General features: G+C 39.3%; 1 protein-coding gene across 4 annotated transcripts in view; it reads right to left on the bottom strand.

The window, feature by feature from the left end:
- Positions 1-1092: 1092 nt before the first annotated feature.
- The window catches only part of RAP1A (RAP1A, member of RAS oncogene family), a 119705-nt gene continuing 114471 nt past the window's right edge, over positions 1093-6326 (bottom strand). For all 4 annotated transcript variants that reach the window (XM_060772791.2, XM_067468081.1, XM_067468080.1 and 1 more), the window contains one exon: positions 1093-1815. The gene's annotated coding sequence lies outside the window, so the exon portion shown is untranslated. The remainder of the gene's footprint in view (positions 1816-6326) is intronic.

The raw sequence follows: 6326 nt of genomic DNA, 5'->3' as shown, positions 1-6326 counted from the left end.
CAAGGACAAAGGTGAACACACCCCATCTGCTGCATTTATATTGATTTTTCAAGTCTTAGATTAGATCTTTTTTCTGAGATAAGCTTGTGTTACAGGTTTACCTTTATAAAAGAAACCAGAGTACTTGATTACTCTTAGCTGCTAGAAATAAATTGGAAAAAAACCTATATCCATCATTACAAACCATTATTTTGTTGTATCTATTAGATTTGTGGTTGGCTTAATGGACCGTGGAGTTAAAAGCGCATAAGCACCACAATTTTGGTGCTTTCCAGTGAATCCTATCCTGATCCCCACTTGCTAGACAGCGGACACTGTGATTGCTGGGAGTCTGTTCCATTTGATCACATGCTGATAGTTCTACTGCCATCTCTTGCAATTTATCTCTGACTCCAGCACAACAAGCACAAGCAGGGTCTTATTGCAATTCCTCCTTATACCAAAGATCACTTTTGCGAAGGAGGGGTTGCCAGGAAGCTGGTCCGGGCTTTAGCACAGCAGGTTAACTGCCAATTGCAGTAAATCTTGCTAATCAGAAGGTTGGCAGTTCAAAGACTGGATCAGGGTCAGCTCCTGGTCTCCATCCCAGCTCCTGCCAATGTAGCAGATCGAAAACAGCAATTATGAGTAGATAAATAGATATCGATTTTAAAAAGTGGGGAGGCACCCATAAGGAAATGCCAGAAAATGCCAGCGATTCGATAAAAAAAAAGGAGAAAGTTTATGAACCGAAGCTCTTCTGCAGGGAAGATGGAGTGACGGCACCTCCCCCCCCCCCCCATGGCTGAAACCAAGTACAGCCTTCAAGATACTGAAGGGGGGGGATGCCTATATATACCTCTATCTATGTACAGTTGTATGTCTTGTTTTTGTATATTGGCATTTAATGCTTGCTGTATATGTGTTCTGTGATCCGCCCTGTGTCCCCTTCAGGGTGAGAAGGGCGGAATATAAATACTGCAAATAAATGAATGAATAAATAAGCTTCTTCCCAATTGACAGGGAAGCAGACACCAACTGACAGGAAAATCATCCTTTCAGTTAACACCCCAGACCAAACCTGAAACCTGGAACAGAAACACACAACCCAAATGAAAATGTACTAAAATTTAATCATTCATAAAAGCTGTAATTTAATCTGTGACAGTAAAACACAAGAAGCAATATTAGAGTTGGTTTAGTATATTATATATTTTAGCTTTCAAAGCTGTAGAAATCAGTTACCCCAGTTTTTTTCCTATAAAAGACCCATTTTTTTTCCAAAGCATTATGCACAATTTTAATTAGAATATAATGGCAGAATGAAAATAATGATATTTGTAACTTTTTAAATATAAAATGAAGTCAATGACTTGGAAAGTTATTTGCTACAGTGAATTCAAAGGGTAAAATTTACTCATGATAGATATAAAGTATTAATGACTGACCATTTTTAGTGCTTGATGGGAAAGAAATTATGGTAAGAGGTCAATATGAAATTATAGTAGCAATATCTAACATCTGAAATGCATCCATGCTCTTTTGTATAATCATACAACTAGAGTCAATTATATTTATTATCACGTCTGTTAACTATTGCAAAGGAGAAGTACTATTGTCTTTAATTTCCAAGAGATATACACAGAGGAATTTCATTTTTGTTTTGTTTTTTTCCCCAGGGACCTTTGTGCAAACCATTATAAGATCTAAAATCTTCACATAATATATAAAAACAGAAGCCTCTTCAGATATGTTGCTAATTCATGGTGTAGTTATTTGAAGTTCTGGAATGCTGGCACTTTCCAAATTAGGCAACAGTTCTTCATTCCTGTAGTCCTGGAACAAAGAAGAAGGAATAAAGAGTTAGTACCCATAAGAAAAGAAAGCTAAACATTAAAAAAAGATATGCAGAACTGAAGGTAAAATATATACAGGCAAAGGTTGAAAAGATGCTGCTTAACTAAGTCTAAGGGCGCATCTGCATTGTAGAATTAAGGCAGCTGTGACCATATCTCGTGAAGTCTGATTTGGCCACGTTGGTCCACACCTTAATTACCTCTAGATTGGACTATTGCAACGCGCTCTACGTGGGGCTGCCCTTGAAGACAGCCCGGAAACTCCAACTGGTCCAACGAGCAGTATCCAGACTATTAACTGCTTGTGAGTTACAGGAAGCGGTCTACCTGCGCAACCACATTTCCATCTATGAACCCACACGATCTCTTTGTTGTTCCGGAGAGGCCCTTCTTTCACTCCCGCCTCCATTGCAAGCTCGACTTGTGAGGACGTGGGAGAGGGCCTTCTCTGTGGTGGTTTCTGATGCAGAACATCTGTCATGGTCAGTGACAGGGAAGGAGTGGCAGGCGGTGCAAAAGGAGTGGAAATAAAATAAATAAAGAGGAAAGAGGCTCGCAGACCAGATTTTTGTCTTCACAGTCCACTGGTGGTCTGCAGCCCATAGGTTAAGAACCACTGTTCTATCGTGTAGATGCACCACAAGAGTTTTCAAAATAGGGTAAATATGGCAGCATTAACCTATACATCTCTTTAAGTTTGAGGACCTGAGAGAATACTAGGAACTACTCATTCTCATACAATCCCTTCTCTGAACGCTCCTATCTTCAGAAATTGCTCAGATGCTGAGATAGATATAGTGACACTTCAAATCTGGAAACCACTCTTTAAATACAAGCGTTAGGTTATTAAGTTTTAGGCAAAGTTGACTGTGATCCTACTACCAACCTATGAATACAAAAGTGAATGGGAAATTATGTTACGGCTAAGAAATCTATTAACACATATAAAAATATAGAAAAATACTAAGATACACAAAAAGGCCATAAATACAATGTAGCAGTATATTACAAACAATGAAACCAAATATCAACAATTGGGAAAATGTAAGTGATGTAACCATTTCTCACGGGAAGCAGGGATTTCTTTTTGTCTTCTTTTTTTTCCTATTTCCCTTACACATTATAGATTTGTTAGCCCCAACACCTTTTTCAGTTGGGTTTTAAAAGCCACATGGAATGATTTCAGTTTGTTTTAACAAACAATCAACTGGCATCTTATTCTTCCAGTAGACTTCCCACCACTTTCCCAAAAGTTGAAGACTCTCTGAAATGCCTTGAGAAGCGGCACAAAGGATTGATCAAAGAAAGGGTGACTGGCCAAACCAAGTAGAGACATCATTCATGGTCAGAAGAGTGGGGGAAATTCCCTCCCCAAATCTTCCTTCCACAGTTATGAAGCTTCTGAGTTCACTCAGGAGCCTCATACTTTTTATTAGGGTTAATAAAAAATAAAACATGAAATAGTGATGGAAATAGAATGTTATTGGAAAGCATAATGACAAGGTCTTAATCTTGAACAGTCTTATGATACAAAATTAGATTAGGTCTAACCTGGGGGGGAAAAAATCTCAGGCTGCATCCAAGGAGCCAGGGGCAAAAAATGTTCCATACTCGGACCTTTGGTCTTTCTCCCCAATAGATCAGTTTAGTTTAATGTGTACACACAAAAAAAGAGAGATGACATGCTCAAAAGGAGGACTGGAGACAGCATTCGCTATATACGTATGCCAGTACCTGTCAGAGGAAACTATAGAGAACATAATATAACCTTTACTGAAGTGAATCTTAGAATATCTAGATATCTTTTAATGCTGTTTTTACTTTTTTAAACATGTGTTTTAAATCAAAATTTAATTTAATTGTATTTTAATTTTTGTATTGAGAATTTGAACTGTTTAATGTTTTTAACTTATGTGGGCCATATTGGGAGAAAGACAGGATATTAAATAGATGGATGGATGAATGAATGAACAACCTGTACTGGCAAATTGGTATTTCTCTCCTGATTTTATACACTGAAGATTAGCAACGCATGGGTTAAAAACTAGCTGTCAAATACTAATGAGTCAGCAGGTGGCACTTTAACCTCAAAAGGAAATGTGATCTAGCAGCCAGGCTTATATGTGCATACCGATGACATACTGGCTCTGTAGTAAGTGCAACCCTTTACCTACAGAGCAGAAAAAATGAAGTCACTGAATATCACAGTTCTTTCAAAGGCTACTTAATACCATATTTTTCCTCTAGTGTGCGCAATATGCCTTTTAAGTCATGACAATGTAATATAGCTTGGGGGAGGAACATCACAAAGGAAATAAATTTCATGGGATTCAGCAACCTCAACAAAAGAAGCATTGTCACATTTTGAGACTGGCTGCAAAAAACATGTACCTCACTCATTTTAAGGCTTACAGACTGCTTCTGATGAAGTGGATGCAAAGTGTTTTAAAATGCATATATTTTGCAATGCAGACTGCTACCATAAGAAAAACTGGAAATAAACACCACCTAAACATAATTTACTCAATTGTGAAAATTATGTAAAGTGGGCATAGTGTGTGTGAATTTCTAGATGGGAAGAAAATGCAAGTCATTTAATCCGGTACAATGCAAGGACAAGACCAAAAGCCTCCGAGGCTTGGAGGTATTTGGTGAAATCAAGACTTGAGAATTCCACATTACTAGAGAAACCACAACACAGTAGAAGAGCACACATTTTGCTCTTAGATGTTTCCAAGTTCGATGTACTCTTTCTGAAGCCTGAAGAACCACTAGCAGTTTTCAATGGCTAAATGGAACAATTGTCTGACCCTGTGAAAGGAAGTGTTATATATATATTACAGAAGCAGACTGCTGCGCTGAGAAGGTAAGCATATTTTGCATGTATACGTTGCTGAACAGGGTATAGGGTTACAGTCTGTGTTGGACGGGGTTACACTCCCCCTGAAGACACAGGTTCGTAGCTTGGGAGTTCTTCCAGACTCATCACTGAGCCTGGAACCCCAGGTTTTAATAGTGGCCAGGGAAGCATTCACACAATTAAAACGTGTGCGCCAGTTGCGCCCATACCCTGTAAAGTCAGATTTGGCCATGGTAGTCCACGCTCTGGTTACATTCCTAATAGGCTACTATAATGCACTCTACATGAGGCTGTCTTTGAAGACTGTTCAGAAGCTACAAATGGTCCAACTGGTGGTAGCTAGATTTCTCACCGGAGCACTGTACACAACCTGCCTGTTACGTCACCTCCACTGGCTGCCAATCTGCTACCGAGCAGAATTCAAAGTACTGGATTTAGCCCATAAAGCCCCAAATGGTTCTGACCCAGGTTACCTGTCCAAACAGATTTATCCCTATGAACCACCTCAGGGATTAAGATAATCTGAGAAGGCCCTCCTCTCGACCCTGGCTCCCTTGCAGGAGTAATTGGCAGAGATGAGAGACAGGGTCTTCTCAGTGGTGGCCCCTTGGCTGTGGAACTCCCTCCCCAGGGATATTAGATCAACCACCTCCCTCCTGGCCTTCCACAAGAGAGTGAAAACGCAGCTTTGTGGCCAGCCTTTAGAGAGCCTGTGCAATAGATATACTTGGAACAATGTGCAGTGAGGACTGGAACGGCCTGGATTACGCTCGTGGATTATGTGTCTAACTCTGAATGTATTGTTTTTAAAATATTTTAATTGTTTTTAATGCACTTTTAAATTCTATTTTAATATTTATTTAAGTGTACATTGTGTTTTTAAGACATTGAATCATTGCCTGTGTGTAAAGCTGCCTTGAGGCCCCTCCGAGGTGAGAAACATGGGGCAGAAATGTCATAAATAAATAATAGAGCATCTATAATATTGCCTAATCCAGTTGACAAGATGGATCAAAGAATAGAAAGCCTTTGTGGCAGATTTTTATCCTTTTACCTTCTTCATGGCACAAAGTCATGACCAAATGTTAACTTGCAGTAGAGCAGGAGTTCAGTGTAGATACTTCTACATTCAGTTGAGATTGGATCTACACTGTGCTATATCCCAGAATCTGATCCCAGATTATCTTCTTATACCAGATTATTTGGTAGTGTATAGGCATATAATCCAGTTCAAAGCAGATAATCTGGGATCTGATCCTGGGATATAGTACAGTGTAGATCCAGCCATAGGTAGCAGCAAATACAGACACCTTAGTTTTGATAAATGCTTTCTTTCTTGAAAATAAGAAACTGGCAAAGAAACAACGAGGCAAGGGGAGCAAAGAACAAATTTCAGCACGAGAGATCTGTAAGTCTAGGCTTCAGAACCAGAGGGGAAAAAAGGACACTCTTTTGTACAGCTTTTTAAAGAACCACTGAAGCAGAGCGAATACTTGGCCAACTTAAACAGGAAAATTATTTATAGCATGTACCCAAACGTGGAGTGTTCGGCAATTTCTCATTCCTTTGCTAAGGGACTCCAGGCAGCATTCAAGCCCACTCTGATCATCCTTTCATCCCACTATGTTGCT

Source organism: Anolis sagrei, chromosome 4 (genome assembly GCF_037176765.1).
Source record: "Anolis sagrei isolate rAnoSag1 chromosome 4, rAnoSag1.mat, whole genome shotgun sequence".
In the NCBI taxonomy this organism is placed as follows: domain Eukaryota; kingdom Metazoa; phylum Chordata; class Lepidosauria; order Squamata; family Dactyloidae; genus Anolis; species Anolis sagrei.
The sequence above is the reverse complement of the archived record's forward strand: the minus strand, read 5'-3'. Positions and strand labels throughout refer to the sequence as shown.